Genomic DNA, 21,796 nt, shown 5'->3' with positions numbered 1-21,796 from the left:
GGTCAGAAAAGATGGATAATCATGGCCTACCTCTCAGTCGGTGGAGACTCCTCGTTGGTGTCGGGCTATCCCAAAGGAGCCTGTGACGTTTTCTGCGGGCTGTTGAATCCAATTTGAAAAGGAGGATTTTGAACATCCATAATCCATCAAGAAAACACTGATAATCCAGTATTGATGATAAAATTTGTCCAAAAATAATCCAGTGTTTCCATAGCGAGACCCGTCTGCACAGCTCCGCCAGACTGAGGGCTGCCAGGTGGACCTGCTCCTGCTCAGCCTGTTGGCATCAGCTTGGCTTGACAAAGATACTGATTGTCCACCTTGAGGGAGGCAGCTGCCCCAGGATAGGTTGCAGTCCCAGCAGGAATCTGGATTATTTCTCCATAGAATTGGAGTCTTTATTTGAGGCCTGGGCAGAGGAATGCTGACCTCTCCGGTTTCAGACACAGAAGAGGCTCTGTTTGCTGAGAGGAAGCCCCCTCTGCAGGCGAGTGGGACTCTGCAGTTGACTTTGCACTGGGAGTAAACATCAGAGGGATGTGGATGAGGTGCGGCCAGGTAAAAGCAGATTTTAAAAAAAGGATGAGATGGAGATGTACAGAAAGAGGGACTGGGGTTTTATAAGCACTTTAGAGGGCGAGTTTGCCCAAATTACATGAAAAAAAAAAATTTGTATCACTTAACCCCCAGTAGTGTTTGGTCATGAAGATAGTTTTGGATTGATCCGCACAGGTTTTGATAAAATCTGTCACTGAAAATAATGTCATCCCCCAAATATTTGAAGTGAATTAAAAATGTCGTGCCGATCCATGAGATAAGTATGAAGATGTTTCATAAGATAAGTGAAAACTTTGACCAGCTGTCAAAGGCTTCAATCTCCATCAGACACTGCCTCCCATAGATCAATGCCACTATAGCATGTCTCAAAATGACTTTCTGTCATTTGAGTCAACTGATGCTTTACATACCAAGAACAATTTTTGGTGTTGTACGTTTTTGCAAAAACCACGGGATACGTTGAATGGTGATGTCACTGAATCAAAAACACGTTTCAAATCAGCCTCATATCAAGCTTGGAGACACGCACAATGCCACGTGGAACTACTTGGGTAATGGTGCAATATGCAGGATTCAGTGCATTAATAGAGAAGAAAAACAACTATTTGCTCTGTCAAAAAAAATAGTGGAGTAATGTCTACCTGAGATTACTTTTAGCATCAAATGGGATACGCTTGCGGGCTCCTGGGTTAAAGTCCTGTGTGTAAATCTAACTAGCCATGTGCAAAAGATTGTTTTCGATGTCAAATATGATGTCAGATGTCAGTTTGGGCAGATAACTGTGCAATGAGGCCGCAACTAATACTGTAACATATAGAACAATTCAATATTTCTCCGTCGTTGCTGTCACTTGGGTTTTGTACATACTAAAGTAATCACAAAGTACATCGGGGTGCGCTTCCATGCAAAAATAATGCTCCAGCACCACCTGGGACCATAACTGGATGCAAGCAGCAAAACTGGAAACTCCCCTTAATATTCCCCCACAAGAAAACTAAATATTAGAATTATTAAGAGGAGGCTGTGTTTGGAGTTTGATTAACATGAAACGGATATAAAAAGCACTGAAAGTTGGCTAGATGTCCGTTAGATACAAGTGCTGTGTTGGAGGGTTTACGTGATCGATAAAGTTAGCGGTGCTGTGTGAGCCGTGAAAAAATAAGCTGAAGCACATTTATGAATCACCGTTAGAGCTAGGATAGGCAATTTATTTTAGGAGCATTTTTTTATTTTATTTTTGTTATATTTGTTGAAATTCTCATGAAATGCTCTGATCAGGGGACATGCTCTCAGAGTTTCACCAATTTGGTTGAATTGTGTATATTCCTGCCCTGCTGTTAGTTGGTAGTTGGCTTTTTTAAACTTTTATAACCAATAACTGTATATTTGTACTGTATGGACCCAGTAGTAGAGGTGGAATATGAGGATCAGATGAGGATAAGACTGTCCTGGTTTCAGGTAATGGCATGAATACTTTTGATTCTGTTCACATACTTCTGTGCTGCCTTTCCTATTTCTTTTGTTTTTCTATCTTCTGCCCTCAGTTCACAGCGAGTTTGTCACGTGACAGCCTGCAATCAGCAGGAGTTACCTTGGTTGCTTTGGTATCACACCGCGTATTAGGATTCATATCTTGATTTCAAGATCTTTCCTGCAGGTGGTGTTAAAACTCAACAAATGCTCTTGTGTTGCACCATCAAACACAACCAAGCTGTTGTCTATTAGAGTGGAGGGTTTACTACATTTTAGCCTTGTGCTCTTAATGCATTTTGTTTTTCCTTTTATAAAATGAGTTCCTACTGCATGTTTCCTGGAGAATATCCGGAGACAAATGCCAAGCTGTGCACCTGTATCCCAAAGACCCTCTGGGTGTTTCGAACGCAGGTATTGTCTGACTGGAGGCGTTTTGATACTACTTTGTACTGGATCATTTTGGTTGGTACCAACCTTATAACCAAGTACAGCAAATTGACAATCAAAATATATAAAAGTAGTTGAGTATAGGGATTGTTTTCAGGTTGACATTCTGCAGCTGAACACAGTCCTTTGTCATCGGTGGTTTTGTTGAAGGCATTAACTGCCTTTCAGCACCTGTTTCTGTGGTTGGTACTTTATTATGCAATAGACAGCAAAATCGGCTCCCTCCTGATTACGGTTCATTCACCTCACCTGTCCGGTCTGCACCAGCGGCCTTCGATCAACACACAGTATACCTACTCTGGTTCTCCATATGCTCCTCTCCAGATAGCTGTTGCAACCGCAGTGGTGTGTTCGGACACCAGCAAAACGTTTTGTCTGTTCATGACTTTTTTTAATTTTTACGAGAGATATAGATCCTCATCGGGGGGTTGCTTGTCTGTGTCAGCTTCTTGAACTGCCACAGATCTGAAAAAATGTAGCTCTACTCAAAAACAGGACCGGTATGGAAATGACATGAAAGAAGAAGTTGAATATTGAGAGAGAAGAAGAAAAATTGTGTCTTAATAGCTGATATGATTTGATTTGAGAATCAGAGGGTTGGGGTTCAAACCCCTTCTTCGGCTCTGCTAGTCACATGTCGATGTGTCCTTGAGCAAGACACTTAACCCCAAAATTGGGGTTGAACTTGGCTGCACCCACAGTTAGCATCCAATCAGACGTAATGAATACAAGCCAATTACAGCACAGCCGGGCAGGAATTGCAGCAAAACAGGTGGAGGGGGATAACCAGTGCAGGTTAAGGTTGGCATTAGAGGAAAGGTGAAGCACTTATGGAAATCACCAATGATCTTCTACTAAATTGTTGGACTTTATATTTGACAGACCAACGTAGCCACAATAAACTATTTGACAATCATGCTTAAGCTGCTTCTGGTCAACACAGAAAATGATAACAGTTAAAACTGGGTTGGATAAAGAGGTGTGATCAGTAAAGACGTCACTTCCTCTGTGCAGCTACTGCATGGAAACACAATGTTTTCTTTTCCTGATGGTTTCTTTTCTTAGCCGTCACAGAAATAGCCGGGGCTATTCAGTGGGGCCGACCTGCACAGCTGCTTTCACAGGCAGACGCAGGAAGATGGAGGCTGAGATACGGAGAGGCTGAGTGGGGGAAGGAAAGACAAAAGCAAGCAGAGGGAAGTCAGGTTTTTGAGTCATGCTTTTTCACTGTGGGACAGGGGGCACGGTGATACAATCCAATACAGCAGCTGTAGAAAAAAACCCTCCATTTAACATGCAATAGTGTGGAGCGCTGCAAGTTATTTCGGACACTCAATTTTCTATTCTATTCTATTTTGATGTTGTCAAAAACTAAAGTTCAGCGAGGAAACCTTTTTGGAATTATAAAAACCAATACACAGAATTTGGGTTTTCGCCACATAAAAAAAATGTCCTTGTTTGAAAATGAAAGAAAAAATGTCCGACCAAATGAATTTACCTGACTTGGGAATAATTTCACTGACACTGTTCCTGTTGAATAAAGCAAGATGACCATTTTAGCAAAATGTTTCAGTTAGATTTTTTACTTTGGGTCATAGGAAACATCTTAAGATTCACAGAATACAAAGCGAATCGCAAAAACATGCGAGACATGAAGCATGAGACAATCTTGGTGGAGAATGACACAGGAGCAAACTGATGCAGGAATAAAATAATTGGCTCTTTGCCCAAATGAATGCTCTCAATGTGAGTTCTTATCAGCTCTGGTACTGTCAGAGATGTTTACTTTGGGACTGGAACTAAATTTACTCTCTTCAGTAAGGTCAAAAAAAAATAAAAAACGTAAGATGATATAGAATTCAAAAGACAGATTATGTAATATTTCATCATGTATAATTCAAAGTTAGCTAACTAATTCTTCAAATATTGTTCTATTATGTTGAAATTTGAGCCTGAATTTTGGGGACATTTCCAGACACTTTTCAGCATTTTCTGACATTTCATAGACTAACCTATTTATCAGTCATTCGAAGGCAGCAGTTGGACAGTGTGAACAGTTTTTAGTTGTGTGTCAAGGTGACCAGCTGCAACCCTGCATACTCTGGTAGTGGCACCAAATTGAGGTAGGAAAAAAACATTAACAGGCAATATTATAATTTGAATGTCTAAGCAAAAGAAATTTACTTTGTAGTTTGGACCCCGAACAGTGTAAAATCCAAAATTTTGAATTATGAATTTAGAAGATGTCCCTTTCGTTTTCTTTTTTAGTGAAATGAGGAAAAAGTTAAATAAAGCAAACACAAAGTAACTGAAACAAAAAAATGAATGGCATACATGGAGTAAAATGGGATGAATTAGATGCCGATTTTGTGTCGCGCTCCACTTAAACTACTTATCTCGGAAAGGGGACCAGGCCAACAGATCTTTGTAAGACAATAAAAGAGAAACGAAATAGAATGATAAGGGCTCTAAATGTGATTAAAGCTGAAACTTGTGATGTCACTGAGTATAAAGTGTAGAGCTACTTCAAAGACAATGAATCAGAAAGATGTTATAGAGGACACTGAGGACACCAGGTGAATTATTGATGAGTGTCTGGAAACATTTTCTGTTTCAGAACTGAGAACACTACGACAGAATAACAAAGAAAACTAACTTCCAATGGAGCAGCTCGAGAGTTTTCACCTGTTCACAAGTTTGAGACTTCCCTTCTCTGGTTTCTGGCTTTGAGAGAGAGCAGCTCATGTTCACAAATATTGACTGAACTTTCCTCCGTCACCGAAATAACATATTATAACTCTTCATTTTGGTGGCGTTCCTCTTTAAGGACGAATTAATAAAATAAAATAGAAAATGTTTTTTTCCATAACCCGCCGCTGACTCTGTGATTGGACTGAGGCTTGTCAAATATACCTTGATTGAATCAATATCATCAGTACAACTCTGGATGTACCAGATTACTGACTGTGTCTACGTTCAATCATTTACAAAGCTGATGTAGAATAGCCTTAACAGATTTACAATAGCATGCCAGACATTCTTTCTAAGTTGTTAGCAAAACCACCTTTACCATATATGGACATTTATCCCGATTAAGTTTTGAAAAATAATTAGGCTTTTTTGGGGTTATTCATTTACATCACTCTAAAACTAAACCATATAAACTCTGCAATTAATTATCACAAACATGAGATGCAAAGTAAAATTTTGGAAGAGAAAAGTTTTGTACTAGCATCCGCACAAACGTTCTGTCGTCCGTTTCTAGCAAGCATGCTAACCCGGAGCGATCCATGTGACGTGACTCTTCCTTTGCAGCTGGAGTTTGTATTGATAAATATTTCTGACCATAACTTAAATGGTTATGATCCAACCCAAACAGAAGCAGTGCAACGCTACAATATGTTGAAAGTCCTACTTTTGGATATGTAATGCTGTGTGCAGTTAAGGTGAGGTTGGAAGGGGGGGGGGGGGGGGGGGGGGGGTGAAACGATGTATGGAACTGAATGATCTATGAATATTTTTCACCTTTATCAGATACTGAGGTTCCAGTGAGCAAGGCACCAAGCCCTGAGAGGTGACATGTATTAATCCATGATGACATTATGTTGCAGCTTGCATGCAGCACACAGGGTGTACACTGCGGACATCATCAATTAGGTGTCTCCATCTACTGGATGTAGAGGGCTGTTGCACCACTGACTTGTATTCCCATCAGCCAGTGCAGAGCTCAACCCTGAAAATATTAACGCTGTATTGATCAATATTTCTCTGATATATTATTGAATCGGAGCCAGATATTTTTGGTGAATATTGAGTTGGTGAAAAACCAGCGGCGTGTGGTCCAGTAAGGGCGCATGAATCACGAAGTATTACAGGAATGTGCGATGACTAATGGAAGAGCCCCCTTTTGACCACTGATTGGCTGACAGACTTTTTTCTATTATTTTTCAAAGTTCCCTTTTCCTTTTCTGGATAATAATGATATTTTTTAACCAACCTGGCAGCACTTCATTAGCTAGAAGGCTACTTGACCGCGCTGGTCAACCATCAGAGGTCCGGTCGCCACCTTCCAGCTGGTCAGATCAGCAAGTTGCAACGATGGCTAGATGATGGCTATACTAACAGGCAAATCCACAGAGGACTACTATACTATACTAACAGGCAAATCCACAGAGGACTACTATACTATACTAACAGGCAAATCCACAGAGGACTACTATACTATACTAACAGGCAAATCCACAGAGGACTACGATACTATACTAACAGGTAAATCCACAGAGGACTACTATACTATACTAACAGGCAAATCCACAGAGGACTACTACACTATACTAACAGGCAAATCCACAGAGGACTACTACACTATACTAACAGGTAAATCCACAGAGGACTACGATACTATACTAACAGGTAAATCCACAGAGGACTACGATACTATACTAACAGGTAAATCCACAGAGGACTACTATACTATACTAACAGGTAAATCCACAGAGGACTACGATACTATACTAACAGGTAAATCCACAGAGGACTACTATACTATACTAACAGGTAAATCCACAGAGGACTATTACACTATACTAACAGGTAAATCCACAGAGGACTACGATACTATACTAACAGGTAAATCCACAGAGGACTACTACACTATACTAACAGGTAAATCCACAGAGGCCTACTATACTATACTAACAGGTAAATCCACAGAGGCCTACTATACTATACTAACAGGTAAATCCACAGAGGCCTACTATACTATACTAACAGGTAAATCCACAGAGGACTACGATACTATACTAACAGGTAAATCCACAGAGGACTACGATACTATACTAACAGGTAAATCCACAGAGGACTACTATACTATACTAACAGGTAAATCCACAGAGGACTACTATACTATACTAACAGGTAAATCCACAGAGGACTACTATACTATACTAACAGGTAAATCCACAGAGGACTACTATACTATACTAACAGGTAAATCCACAGAGGACTACTATACTATACTAACAGGTAAATCCACAGAGGCCTACTATACTATACTAACAGGTAAATCCACAGAGGACTACGATACTATACTAACAGGTAAATCCACAGAGGACTACTATACTATACTAACAGGTAAATCCACAGAGGACTACTATACTATACTAACAGGTAAATCCACAGAGGACTACTATACTATACTAACAGGTAAATCCACAGAGGACTACTATACTATACTAACAGGTAAATCCACAGAGGACTATTACACTATACTAACAGGTAAATCCACAGAGGACTACGATACTATACTAACAGGTAAATCCACAGAGGACTATGATACTATACTAACAGGTAAATCCACAGAGGACTATTACACTATACTAACAGGTAAATCCACAGAGGCCTACGATACTATACTAACAGGTAAATCCACAGAGGACTATGATACTATACTAACAGGTAAATCCACAGAGGACTATTACACTATACTAACAGGTAAATCCACAGAGGACTATTACACTATACTAACAGGTAAATCCACAGAGGACTATTACACTATACTAACAGGTAAATCCACAGAGGACTACGATACTATACTAACAGGTAAATCCACAGAGGACTATGATACTATACTAACAGGTAAATCCACAGAGGACTATTACACTATACTAACAGGCAAATCCACAGAGGACTACTATACTATACTAACAGGTAAATCCACAGAGGACTACTATACTATACTAACAGGTAAATCCACAGAGGACTACTATACTATACTAACAGGTAAATCCACAGAGGACTACTATACTATACTAACAGGTAAATCCACAGAGGACTACTATACTATACTAACAGGTAAATCCACAGAGGCCTACGATACTATACTAACAGGTAAATCCACAGAGGACTATGATACTATACTAACAGGTAAATCCACAGAGGACTACGATACTATACTAACAGGTAAATCCACAGAGGACTATTACACTATACTAACAGGTAAATCCACAGAGGCCTACTATACTATACTAACAGGTAAATCCACAGAGGCCTACTATACTATACTAACAGGTAAATCCACAGAGGACTACGATACTATACTAACAGGTAAATCCACAGAGGACTACTATACTATACTAACAGGTAAATCCACAGAGGACTACTATACTATACTAACAGGTAAATCCACAGAGGACTACTATACTATACTAACAGGTAAATCCACAGAGGACTACTATACTATACTAACAGGTAAATCCACAGAGGACTACTATACTATACTAACAGGTAAATCCACAGAGGACTACTATACTATACTAACAGGTAAATCCACAGAGGACTACTACACTATACTAATAGGTAAATCCACAGAGGACTACTATACTATACTAACAGGTAAATCCACAGAGGACTACTATACTATACTAACAGGTAAATCCACAGAGGACTACGATACTATACTAACAGGTAAATCCACAGAGGACTATTACACTATACTAACAGGTAAATCCACAGAGGACTATTACACTATACTAACAGGTAAATCCACAGAGGCAGCGATATTCCGAATGCTATAACGTCTTTGGAAATAGATGGCGAGCCTTCGATTTTAATTTACTTAAATTTATCAACACTTATATTTACTTAAATTGAATCACACTTCTATTTATTCAATTCATCAACACTTCAATTTACTTCAATTCATCGAATTTTTTAAATTCTTCATTCACCGTGAAGGCATGCGGCAAAAAAACAGCTTTCTTCAAGAATTCAAGGTAACACGAAATGAGCAATTGATACACAAATGGTCATTTTGTTGTTGAAGTTTATTAAGTAAAAGATTTAAGTAATTTTTTTGCCACTGTAAAATAAAATACGAACTCTGCTGTTCTACCGCTGCTGTGCTGTAAGTTTGATGATGCGACACTTTTAAAAAAGAGGAATACCATCAGGTTCCAGCAAGTCAAGTTAGAGCTGTGGAAAGTGTCAAATAGATTCATTTAAAAGCTTATATAATGTAGACAAAGCAGCAGAGTGATGGCCACGTGAAACAAGGAGGCACTCCGGCCTACAGAGCTGGACATTGTGTATTTGCGGCGGCCCATGGTGGCCAGTGGACAGGAGCTTCCAGAGCCATACTTCCCTCCCAGCGTGGACACGCCCTCCCTAGCCAGCAGGACGCCGGAGAAGGTGATGGTTTTGGAGATAGTGCTGGCCCAGGCGCAGCTCCCCACACTCTGCTTCACCCACACCTGGTCACCTGTCTTCAGTTCCTCCATGGAGGAACAGCAGGTGTTGAGGGTCGTGTCAGGACCAGACACCTGGGGGACAAGGAGCGGAAAATGGCATTTTGAGACACATTTTTCTGTCACTCAGCTTGGCTATTGAATATCAAAAGCATCCATATTTTTTTCAGCAGATCCTCATGGCCTTTAGTTAATTTAGTTTTTTGAATTGTCTTTGTTTTAATTTTCAACCTGACGTTGCTTCAGATGACCAGGGTGTGCAATATAGTTTCACTAATTTGAGTTGTCTAGAGTCCTGTAAAGGTAGTTTTTGTTTTTTGGTACTCTCAGTCTTCATCAGTATGAATTAGTTCAGCTGTCATGAAAATATTTAATTTCTATGCCTTCTCACCAGCGAAAGCCGTGGCCAGAGGCGTTATGTTCATCCGTTCATACCTAAGTACGTCCGTCTCGTGGTCAAAGGTCACTGTGTCACGTGGTTGCCCATAACTGAATAATTAATTTGCTAATCATGACAATTTCATACAAATGTCAATTAGGATGAAATGTGTAGGTGCTGACATTTTGGACAGACATGGATTTAAACTGTGACATGACTAGGGCGGAGTTAAAGAAGTTTCAACTTTTTTCCAGTATGATCTATTTAGGCTAAGTTTAGATTTTTACTCTTGTTTGGTGTTTATTTCACTATGGTAGAGTTTTTAGTCTATTGTTGAGACCAGTCTGGCTCACCTTAGACTAGCTTAGAGTATGTTGCACATACAAGGAATTTGACATGGTGGATAGTGCATAACATTAAACAATCAACACAGTTGATGACCCTTAAAGTTGTAACGGCATCTTCTTTTCAGCCATAGCCATTGACATTATTCAATTGTTTTAACTATCTCTCCAGACTGTAGTTTTCATTGTTAGTGGTGGATTCCACCACTCTGGTGCTGAATTCAAATTCAAATCTGTAATTAACAGGAAACAATGCTGCATGTCACCTATGGTAAATGTTTGAAATTTGATCTTATCTTTATCAGCCTCACTGTTCGTTTAGTCTCCTAAATACGTATCAGAGCTGGATTGAGTTACAGGTAAAGCTAACCTAACAGGGACTCACTATCGCCTTCTGAGGAACGAGTGGTACCACAAGACGGGACGGGCCGCGGCTAGCTAGTTAGCATGCTCAATTCAGTAGATATCTTTGCTCCATAGCCGACTTTGACTTAGCGTCAACAAACCTCTTCACATTCTATTGATATTGTTTTTTAAATGTTTGAAACAAAAAATCTGGCCAGATTTTACACATCACACCTCATTCAGTTAATTATACGTATAACGTACCTGTACTTGATTCTGTCTTCTCTGATGGTGGAGTTAAGTATTGTCTACCAGTGCATAGCAACCATTCTTTTGACTTTTAATTACCATTAAAATGTAGTATTTTCATGTTCACTTTAGTCAATTCTAGTTACTAGGTTTCTTTTAAACTCAATCTCACTTTATTTTTTCGAGTTCAGTGTGGTGTACCTGAGCATGGCAGGTCATCCCCCCGTTCCCGTTGACCATGAAGTACCAGACATTGTTGTGGTCTCCTCGGCAGAGCTGGGCGGCAAACACAAACTGGTAGATGCCAGCGACCGGCGCGGTGAACACACCCGTGTCATTGTCGTAGGCCGAGCCCTGGTTCACCAACAGCTGGTTGAAGACGATCGGGTTGAACAGGATATCTCTCAGCTGGCCCTGGTAGGCGGCGTAAAAAATAACAGCGCCCCCTGGGACACAGATTTATACCTCAATCAAATAATAAAAGACTGCACTCACTTTGCCAGCTCATTTCCATGTCACATCTAATAACAAATGAGATGTTGACGTCGATGTGTTTCTACTTAAACACTTAAAGCCAGCACATAAACCCATGACATGACACCAAATCCATCGCTCTCTCTCTCTTGCTCTCTCTCTCGCTCTCTCTCTCTCTCTCTCTCTCTCTCTCTCTCTCTCTCTCTCTCTCTCTCTCTTTCTCTCTCTCGAACACACACACATTACTTACCCTGTTGTCTGGCTGCTGTCTGTCGAGGGATATGTGGAGAGAGTTAGGAGAGAGTTGGTTATGTTGAGCCAGTATAAGAGCTAAGTTTGAAGTGAAAGGGTCAATGGTCAAAGGTCAGTTCACTCACCAATTCCACTGGGTTTGCTACAACAAAACTGGTTGCACACAACACCGTCACCCAAACAAAAAACGTCTTTATCTGTAAGAAAAAGAACCCCCCCCCAAAAAATTGACCAAATTGAGGACCAGGTAAGACAGGTGGAAAGGTGGACAGACGGACGGACGGACGGACGGACAGACGAACAGACAGACGGACAGGTACCTTGGTGGAGCTCATCTTCCTGCTGACACACTCTGCCAGGCTTCTGCTGAAGTGTGTCTGTGCCCAGCGAGCAAAGTCCACCTGCTGTTCGACTATCTCATGTCCTAATATTATTACTAAGAAAACATTGAGTAGAGATCATTGCGGTGTGTGTTTCCAAAGTGGATAGGATGCCTTAAGGTCAGACCAAGGGCACCACAAGAGCAGCAAGTGTACCAAACAGGTGGCAAAAAAAGTGCCTGAAACTTGCATTCTCTCTAATGGCCATCAAGGGGCGACTCCTCTGGTTGCAAAAATAAGTCTGGTTAAATAGAAGTCTGTGAGAAAAAGACACTATTTCTCTCTTGATTTATTACCTCAGTAAACATTGTAAACATGAGTTTATGGTCTCAATCTCTAGTTTCATGTCTTCTTCAATACAGCATGACGTTCAATTCGTAAATTATGGTCCATTTATAGGGTATGCTTTAGGGCGGGGCTACCATGTGATTGACAGGGTGCTACCAATGCAGTCTGGGAGTTGTCCGTGTTTTTGTCCTACAACTTTGCCCCTGTGTTTTCGGTTCATGATCAAAAACATTTCTGTGTGTCATTGTATTTTGGCGTTTTACTACATTAAATATTTAGCCGACACCTACATTAAGTACATTTTCATATAACATTTCCAAATGGAATAAATATATTTTAAACTGACCATACAGTACGGTAAGTTGTGATCCCATAATATGTTCATGCTATAATTTGAATTAGTACTGGTGGAGTCTACTGCGTGTGACTTAACTGTATAATCACCATATCAAAGTTTCAGATGTAAAAACAATGATTACAGTCGGCTACACGAGAGGCACAAACACAAGCAGCCAGAGTTGTGTGGTGTTGTCCTTAGAGGGAGTGCATTGACACTGTTAGAGGATGCTACGGGAAATTGGAATTTGACCTCAGGTGTGATGAAACATAAACAGTCCGTCATAGACCTGTGACCCAGTGTGACGAGCCTCAGCCCTCACACTGTTTTGTGTTGATTACAGAAGGTCAGATCAGGCAGTCCAGTGGCAAGAAACACGGTGAAAGACTTCATGTATATCAAAATGATATCCCCTTAAACATAGCTACATTTCCCACTATTCACCTTAAAATAGTACTCTACTGGTAAGACGGGTCCTTCCAAGTCGGGTCCTACAGGGGCTAGGCAAAATTCCTTCCGAGCATTTGGAGAAGAAGAAATGGAAAAAATCTATAAAATCAAGAAGGACTCTATAAGCGTTGAAAACATACAACTAATATGCTTTCCTCAAAGCCATCACACTCCATTAAAAAACACAACAATTTTACCTTTGCCGCTAGTGAAACACGACAGAAACGAAATGGTTAGCTCGTTCCACTGTACGATCATCATCATCATCAACTCTGGTTTTATTGAAATAAACCCTAAAATCATCACATTAAATGTGAAAAGAAACAGCCATGCTACCAGTCTCCACTCAAAAACACAGTAGTTTTACTTCAATGATGAAAAATGCTTCATTCAAACTCCACACAAACAGAATAATGAAACAGAATACGTAAGTCAGAACAAACTTTTAATTTAGGCCTTGTAGATCTAATATGAGGGAAGATTCAGCAACTGGATCGGCAAATTCTCGCCTCAAATTGGTTCAGAAGCAGATTTTGGCACACTATTCAGGTTTAAACTACCACGATATATCGTGTTAATTAGTCAGTTTTAGAGATATATTTTTCAAATTGGACAGAGCCAAGCTAGTTGTTTGCCCTACTTACAGTCTTTATGCTAAGCTAGGCTAACCACCTGCTTTCTCAAAGTCAATATAGCGCACAGTGGTATCGATCTACTCAGCTAACTTTGGAAAGAAAGCAAATAGTATTTCATTATAATTCCCAAATTGTCAAACATTTCCTTTCAAGGCTGTGTGGGTAGGGCTCAGGGTTGACACTCGAACAGGCCAAATCTTTAAAGACGACCTCGTGCTGCCCCAGTAGGTGAAAACAACCATAAACGTTTCAACAATCCCCTTCTATCAAATGAAAGGCTCTTTCTGTCTTCCCAGAAAGCCAATCCCATAATCCCACACTGTCTCATCCCAATGTCCTCTTTCAACCGGAAATGCAACACATTAAGGAGGTAAAGATGCATTTGCGTTTGGCCTTCAGTGCAACAAATGGTGCAAAACCCGACCTCAGCCCCCACCGTTCAGTCTGTGTCAGACATATCTTTGCTGGCAGTCAGTCAAATATAGTAAATCGCCCTCTAATCCTGTTGTTCCAGTCTGCTCTGTTCAGCTTTTTAAAAAAGCATACCGACAAGAGAGACAAGGGGGAAGAATTTGTCTCCATTCATGACATTATCAGTCCTTCCCTTCAGCTTTCAGTGATCCCTGGTTGAATAACTTTGGGATTCCTAATTTTGTGTTTGGATATAGTATTTTTACGTTTGGGGTATTCCAGCTGGGTCGGGTTAGATGGTGGCCTAATACCGGTTTGGTCTCTCAGTGGAGGGAGTGGTTCGAGATGTGCTAATGTTAGCTTGACACAGGGTTGACACAGGGTTCAAGGTGCCGGTAGTTCCAAAGTTGTCTTATTCACATGTTCTATAGCTGCCTTGCTGACGTTAACCATGGAGTGTTGTTGAGTATAACGATGTGTAAACCGTGCAACTGAGTTCAGGACTTCTGGAGAGCTGTGTGCCATCACCCCGGCTAACGTTGAGCTGCTGGATGACGAAGTAAATATCTCCAAATTGTAATCCTGGTTGTTCGACCAAAATGTCTGGCTATCTCTTTCTACACATGTTAAAATACAGAATAAATGGGTGTGGAGGATTCGGAGTGTGGATACCCGACCCGAGCCCGCCGGGAAGGGCTTCGGATAAATATTTACAGATGACGTTCGGGTTCGGCCTACTTGACATGGCTTTAAAATAAAACATAGTGTAAATATGAATTCAAATGTAGGGACCTACTGTCTGATTCCACATGTTCATCAATCATTCACTGCTCTGCTCCGAGTGTCCAGAGAATGCTCTGCCGCCATTGTACGGTTTATTCTAGCAGCGCTGAGAGTGACTATTTACGAACGCACCCCAGCAACACCAACTCAGTGAATCAGCTTGCATTAACTGCGTCGGCTTCTGGTCGGTTCAGACATGAAAAATGAAATCAGAATGGCTGTTGAGTTCGGACAGAAGTATGCAGCCTGAGCCGCACCGTAATAGTTCTTTGAAATCTGTTGGTTTTCTCTTCTGTGATTCTGACATTTCAAAAAGCATCCTTATTTATTTGGAACAGAATAATCCGTGAAAATGAAGCCGCTAATCAAGGATAAAAGAATGTCCGTCTGCTGTTAGGCCTGTCTGAACTCTGCCTCTGTCTTTATAATACCCCCACCCCAACACAAACACATCTAATCAATGTATTCCAGTTCAGCAGCAATCATCTTGACATCTGGCATTTGATCTCAATAGGACTGTCTCTCTCTTTCTCTTTGCCTCCATACATCCAGCAGTAATCCTCAGTGCTGTCACAAAGACATATGATCCTCATAAAGAACTCTGTCTGCCATTAGAGAGAATGCAAGTTTCAGGCACTTTTTTGCCACCTGTTTGGTACACTTGCTGCTCTTGTGGTGCCCTTGGTCTGTCCTTAAGGCATCCTATCCACTTTGGAAACACACACCGCAATGATCTCTACTCAATACCGGAGTGCTGTTAATGTTCCCTTTCCAATCAAACCACATGGCAAGAGACTGTACAAAAATATGGGAAGGGGTGAGTCATTTTTTAAATTGATTAATTATTAATGTTATTATTATTATTTAAAGACTAACCGATTGAATGTTCATTCCCTTTAAATGAATGTCTAAAGTGCACAACACCATCGTCACCATCTTAATTCTTTATGCATTAACTCAATTGAGTCATATTATTTGGAGAGATACTAGGAAGAGGTCAAATATTACATTTTCTTGAACATTAGGTTCGGCCCCCCGTCCCCACAATCCTATGAGATTATTAGAAGCCTAGTTGCTTTCTGTGCTGTTTGAATGTCATCTAATAAACCATAAAACACTTTAATTTAAATGTTTTCTGACTTCGGCGGCTCCAAGTGATGTCATCAAAAGAGACTGAAATCAAAGCATAGCATCAATGTTCTCTTGAATGTATCGATTTTCTCCAGAAACAGAAAAACATTGAAAGAATATTCATCATACAGGGGAGGGGCTTTAAAGGTGTGGACATTATACTTCTAAGTGAAAACATGAGCAAGAACTCAAACCAGTGTCCTTCAAGCGCTCCAGACTTCTACTCTGTTGCCTGTTTAAACAGCAAAGGAAAAGGGGAACTTGTCCGTTCAAGTAATCGTCAGTTTGTGGCAGCCATCTTGCCTCATTGTCACTAGAACCTGGGAGTTCACCCTCCGGTCTCACAGGGTCTCCATATTGTTAGGTATTAGTTTGATTCTGTGACTCAGTGTCCCAGTTCTTCCCCCTGTTCTTCTTCCTGTTCCTCTCCGCCATCACCAGGGCCGCCACAACGGTGACCAGCACGGTGCCGGTGATGACGAGCACGGTGGCGGTCTCCACCACGCAGAGCCGGCTGTCCACCCAGGCCAGCGAGGCCCCGGCCAGCTGCGGCGGATCCTGGCACGTCACGTTGCGGTAGTCGTCGATGTGGAGGTGGCGAACGTGCAAGATCTTGCTGAAGACGCGGTGCAGATCGCAGTCGCAGCTCCACGGGTTGCCTGGTGGTGCAACAACAGAGGTTACGACAATTGGCTCCGAGTCCGCTGACCCATAGGAGATGTTGACCAGACACAGCAAAAAGGGTATAATGTTTAAAAAAAATGTTTACATTTCATAAGTCCAAGTGAAAGAGAAGTTGGAGCTTCTGTGGTGGAATGTATTCCTCAGTGAAACTGAATAATTGTGTACAGTTGCAAGAGGGATTTAAATCAAATCCACACACACGTATATAATCCACACACACACACGCATACCAGGTATGTATACACTTTTTTTTCTTTTTTTTACAGGAAGAAAAGATGATTCGATTTTGATATTAAAATAAGAATGAAAAAAAGGTTGTTTGCCTATATTGTTGGATTGGGGCACAATGTGACTGGGAATGTGATTTCAAGGGGTTAAAAGGGCATTTTCCATTTCATCTGCACGTAGACTGTTTTCTGTACTTGTTTATGTAAAACATTTATATTGATCAAATCCTACGTACACACTGGGAGTTTGTTTTGTCTTTTTATTTATCGCATGATCATGTCGCATGGTACAATTTAACACTTTGATATGGACCTGATATGGAAGATTTGAATACTTTTGATATTTCAGTACATTTAGCTGTTTGTTTGCTTTTATTCGGAGGCACAATGTGAATCACAATGACGTGGAAGATGTTGTAGTAAATACATAAACATACTGGGTCTATTTTTCATGTTATTATAAAATAGTCTTTCGTTATGACTACATACCATTATTACAATAACTGTTTGTTATCATAACAAAATAGTATCTTGCGATATTAAAAAAAACGTTGTTGTTGTTGTTGTTATTGCACAGAATCAACGTATCTACAAATACTTACTTATTTCATACACTGAAATAGAAATACCCGATATAACTATATAGAGAGATACAATATGTGGATTAGGAATGGTGGTCGGGTCTTCACTGGCGATAGACAGAAGCTGGGCTTATATACTGATGGGAGATAAAGGTGATGAACTTGATGTGCATAAAGTGCACGTACATACATAAAGCCATCTGGCCTTGTGGGTGTTGCTGGCGGGAGGTTTAGGAGAGGCTCATTCTTGTCAGATAATACCTGCCATCTGGTAGCCAACATTGCACGTACCATGAAAACTATACTTAAGCAGCCTGCGGCCATAGAAACATCCTGCCACACGTCAAGAGCTTTCAACAGACGTAAACGTCGAGTTTGTAACAACAGCTTATCGTGTTATACAGAGACGTGGCTCTTGTTTTAATGAGAAACCGTTAAGTTTCTCGACGTCACGAAATAAAGTGGCGTGTTGAGAACAGAGAAAAGAAATGTTTCTTTTTAAACGGAACAATTTGGTGAATTTAGTAACGACAATAAATATGACGGAACCGGAAAGGTGCACCTAGTAGATCGCAGCCAGGTGTGTCTGCAACAACTCCTGCTGTAATATTTGATCGAACGAATACAACCCGCAATTGGCTGACCCTCCGTCTAGACTGCCAGCGTATCAGACAGATGTGCTCTCATTGTAATGACATGAAAAGCAACCTTTATCCATTAAAATGAGAAACTGAGCACATTTCTTTTTCATGGTGGCAGCAACACACTGTTTTTAATCTTACTTTTCACTACTATGTCATCTTCCTATGCAATAGAGTGAATAATGCACATTTCTATTGTGAGCAATAGTGGTGTCTCTTCACTTGGTCAACAATAAAAAAAAGTATAGACACTGGAAACCTGACAGCTGGATGTGTGTAGCCGTTGTATGAAGGCAGATGAAGGTCTTAAACTTGAGGTGATTCAGGTTGTTTCCATCCAGAGCGAGGACGGCCAGGCTGTAGAGAGGGGCCAGAGCGTTGTTGTCGATATGCGAGATGTTGTTGTTGCTCAACTGGAGCACCTAGACGGACAGACGGGTAATCAGACGGACAGGCATACGGGCAGCTACACACACACAGAGTCATTTCAAGTCTTATTTATTGCACCTCTAGTCCAGGCAGCATGTCCAGGCTCCCCTGCTGCACCACAGTCAGTCTGTTGTTGTGCAGGTAGAGCTGCCTGAGCCTGGAGAGGCCCCTGAACACGCCGAAGCCAACCGCCACCAGCTGGTTACTGCTGAGGTCCAGCTTCTCCATGTTGTCCAGATGCTCGAAGCTGACGGACGGGAAAGGAGAGACAATTACAGGGTCAATCCACATGCGCTGAATACACTGCTGTCTGTAGCTTCATCTGTGGCTTGATGCGGAGAGGTTTGTTTGGCTTGTTGGCCCTGATTCACCAATGGTAAACTGGTGGGTAGAATGAGGGGGTGGACAAGAAGAGGTGATGTGGTGTTGGGGTCTGGTGCCACCTCCTGGCTGGCTGAGCTCCTCACATGTTCCTTCCTCATAAGCCTGACAAGCGAAACTCCACCTCTCATAACCTGAGCCTGACCCTCCATTGGCCAAGAAAATGCCCCCCGCTGTTTGTGAGACATGGCTTATAAGCGCTAACACAGCGAGATTCTTCCTCTTCCCTCTGGACTTCGTCCTGGGACAAGAAGATCCACCGGGCTCTGCTCTTCCCCCCCCCCCCCCCCCCCCCCCAGCATCACACTGACAACAGAAGGCCCACGAGGATCGCGCGGCCTCATCAAATCCTGTCAGGTCACATGCCATTTCGCTGGTCGAAACAGACTGTGTTATTTTGAGTTCTGGATCCATGTGCGAGAAACGGACAGCTTCTATCCCGCTTCTCCACCCCTTTTTATGTACACAGCCGGCAGAAGGAAGACGACTAAGCCTCACTCCTTCACCGATGATTACCGGGGGCGCCGACCACGTCGCCTCATCCGAAGTTAAATCGTCCTCTCTGCAGCGAGGCTATCGCGTCCACGCCGGCTCCGAAGCCGCGCCGATACCAGCCCTCAACACTCGAGGACTGATCGTTTCCCATCACGGAAATGGACCAAATCCGCGCCAGCGCAAACGCCGCGTCGAAAAGCAGCCCCCCCCCTCACTCCTCGAGGAGCTGATCGTTTCCAATCACGGAAAACGGGCCAAGCCGAGCGAAGCTTCTACATGGTAGGTTCATGGTATCTGGGCATAGCTTAGCATAGCTTAGCGTAGCTTAGCTTAATTTAGCATTGGCGTAATATAGCCTATTCGCTGATGTGTTGTCATTCCCGTATTTTGTTGTGTTAAGACACTGTCGCGTTATACGGAGGTATTATGCAATCATCACGGACCACGGAGCTCCGTTGTATTGTGTATTAACTGCTGTAACTGTCTGCATCAGATCCGTCGCTGCCAGTGGGTGTAGAGTTTGTGTATTATCGCTTTAAAGACTGAAACTCCGGTGGCCGGACCCTCGTCTCGCCGACCGAGTTTCGGGGTGATAAGAAAACAATACGCTCATCTCACCGCAGTGATAAAGGTCTGTTTTGTTTGGGGATTATTTTCATTTATTTCATTTCGTTCTGTTTTATTCTCTCTTCATTAAATCGACTCTGTGAGTGAGGTGAGAGTCGTGGCTTATCACTGCATAAGCTGCCGGCGCTGCACCGACAGCGGTAGGCTTGTGCATAAGACCAGCGTACATCAACCCTCATTACAACATCGCAGCAGAGTTGATTCATGTCGCTTCCTCCCTCCTTTTTCTTTCTCCCCCTCCCGTAATATACACACACATAGTCAGGGCCCCTGGGGAAACCCCTAGCAGTTGATTGCCTCACACACGTGATTACATATAGCCACATCGCAGCCATTTTGTCCGCCATCTTGGTTTGTAGTTCTTGGCTGTAGTTCTTAGATTGCCCCTCCTCCTTTCATCACTGATGGAATAGGTTACACCCCCTCCTCTCACACACACACACACACACACACATACTTGCATACACACATCCTCCTCCATTTTATTCATTTGACTTTAGGTATTAGACATATAAGATTGTGTGATAGCGTTTGTTGGTTGCAGTATTAATTGATTTGATCATTTATTATTTTGATTTCATAAACTCTGTTATACTTTAAGGAGCAGTCGTCTGTGATTACTTGTGCATATGTATGTAATGAAAACTGTATGTAGTAGCCTTGTGTACGAACTTAAACCTTCACTGTCACTGAATGTGTAGTCATACGCAGACTATTGACATTATGAGTGACTACTAATTATGAGACTTAGTTTATACCAGAGAGTATAGAAGCAGAGAGACGAAACGCTCGTGCTTTTTTGACAGATGGCGCTGCTGTAGCGAATGCTGCCATCTTGGGCTGAATACACCAATGACTCTTTGGCTGTGGACGTATGACGAGACGTTCTTTTTGGAGGTGAATGGACTTCCCAGTACAAACTCAAAAATAGCCCTCATTGAAACAGATCGATTTCATTTCAACGAGTCACTTGACTAACGACTCACGTCACGAATGACTCGCATGACAAAATGTCAATGTTTACTTTTAGTTAAGCAAGGGACACGAACAACGGTCTCCTGGGTGGGGGGGGGGGGGGGGGGGTACATACTGTGTTTGTTTGAACAATCCACCCAGCCCTCCCTCCCTGCTGCCCTGTTTGGTTTGCAATAAGGATGTGGGCGTGTTTACGATGGAGTTAATTGCAAGCCCAGTCCGTCCGTCCCTGCAAATCCAGTTCCAGTTCCTCTGAGGAGGCTAATAGAAATATGGAGTATGATAATGACAATGATAGAGAGATGGACTTCCGTTGTACTTTAATGGACGGACTTGGTACCTGTTTCCAGATATATGGTGTAAATTGTTGTGCTCCAGTCGCAGCACTCTGAGAGCAGATAGACTGGTTGAGAAGTCGACAGGTAGAGCTGTTAACTGGTTCCAACTGAGATCCAGCTTCTCCAGGAAGGACAAAGAGAAAAACGCCTGTGGAGAGGAAGAAATACAGACAGAGAGAAGCATGTATTTAACTATTGCGATTATTTCCATCTTCCCTGTCCCCCTCCCTTGACTGTG

Source organism: Melanostigma gelatinosum (genome assembly GCF_949748355.1).
Source record: "Melanostigma gelatinosum genome assembly, chromosome: 13".
In the NCBI taxonomy this organism is placed as follows: Eukaryota; Metazoa; Chordata; class Actinopteri; order Perciformes; family Zoarcidae; genus Melanostigma; species Melanostigma gelatinosum.
The sequence above is the reverse complement of the archived record's forward strand: the minus strand, read 5'-3'. Positions refer to the sequence as shown.